We start from the raw sequence: 1,714 nt of genomic DNA, 5'->3' as shown, positions 1-1,714 counted from the left end.
GAAGCGAAGAATCCTATGAGGAAAGCCGTCATTCGATTTGCATTACGTCGTATTCCGTCGCCACTTTGCTTGGCGGGTCATAACAGCAGCGCCATCTTACTGTAGAGTAGGCACCTTGAGGGAATGTCGAGGTTGAAAGGTCCGGGCCTAAAGAAGCGCCTCAGATTCTGCGCTGCCATGAGGCAAACAGAAACGCTTCCTGACGCTCGCTGCCTACCTGAAGCTCAGAATGCACCCCAAGCGTTGAAAAACCACGAGCCCAAAATAGAAAACGAAATGTTACTGCTTTAATATTTATATGTTTGGACCAATCTTATAAATTTCCAGTGCTCAAATGCGCAGTGTCACGCCACGGGAATACTTCACATTTTCTCTCCAACCGCCAATACTGTAGTTTAATTATTTCAGGTACAGTTAGAAATGTCACTTTAAATGAAAGCTGGTGGGTTATCCAGTGTTGAGCGTTCTGTGGACTAAATAAACAGAACTAAACGCCACAAGACGACAACAAAAGAACAAACCACACTGATTTCTGCCACAATATTAATTACTGTATCAGCAACAGGAATACGGTTTTATTTTGAAAGCACTTAGCTACAAGAGACACATATGCTTTTCCCAAAACAAGCATTAGTTGCGAAATGTGCTTATTTTTGCCAGATATTTAACGGCAGAGGAGCTGTACCAGATGAAAAAAATCTCAGCCAATATAAATGCCACAAAGCCTAATAGTACAGCTTTTCGGGACAAGCAGCTGGTTCCTCTGTCAAAGAAGTCACCCTTAGGGAATCAACAAGGTTTCAATTTGTGGTTTCCTCCCCTAAAATAATCCAAAATAACTGATCAATTGTGTTTAGTTTCTGTGCAATAGAATAGTGCAAGTGTGAAAATTAATTAAGCAATTAAGACAGAAGAGAACATTGTTAATCACAAACTTCCAACAGTGAAACCATATCCTGTCTTATATTTCCAAAGCTAAAAAGCAATTTAAATTAAAATATTTAAAGAGTGGCGTACTATGCAATAATCCTGTTGATTCTTCTGAACTTTGCATTGGCTTTTGATGTCCTGGACAGGCTGGATGGGTCAGAGTTTGGAAAGAAGATGGTGCTAGAGAGGTACAGTTCCACTTATTGCCATCTATTGCTATGGGACCTTGCACTGTTCTGCCATGTCTCCCAACATGTTTTGAGGTGACTTCAAATACAGATGACACTCCTCTCTATTTAGAAATGTAGAAAACTGCCTGGGTGAGTAATATTTTACTAATACTAGTAATACTTCACTAGAATGGGCTTCACCCCCTCAAAGAAACAAGCTAGAGTCTGGGGTGCTCCTTGACCCATCTGTGTTTTTGGAGGTACACACTGCCCCTGTGGCACAGTTTGGAACGATAACAATATCAGGACACCTCTATTGTAGCCGCTTACATGGACAGAGATACCCTGACCTCAGCAATCCATGCCCTAGTAACTTGATTACCTGCTAATAACAGATTAATGTGCTATAATATATTGGGTTCCCTTTGAAGACTCTTTGGAAACTGCAATTAGGCTATAATACATTATACCTGGAAAGCATAAGTGCTGGTTTTGATTTCCAAAAGCTTGGTTCCAGGATACTTTAACACTGCTTGTTTTCACATTTGTCTGCATGTATACCAAGATACTCAACTGAGGTGTGGTGGGTAACTACAGCAGTAAAGGCCTACTTA

The sequence above is a fragment of the Podarcis gaigeae genome (assembly GCF_964106915.1).
Source record: "Podarcis gaigeae genome assembly, chromosome: 5".
NCBI classification, from domain to species: domain Eukaryota; kingdom Metazoa; phylum Chordata; class Lepidosauria; order Squamata; family Lacertidae; genus Podarcis; species Podarcis gaigeae.
The sequence above is the reverse complement of the archived record's forward strand: the minus strand, read 5'-3'. Positions refer to the sequence as shown.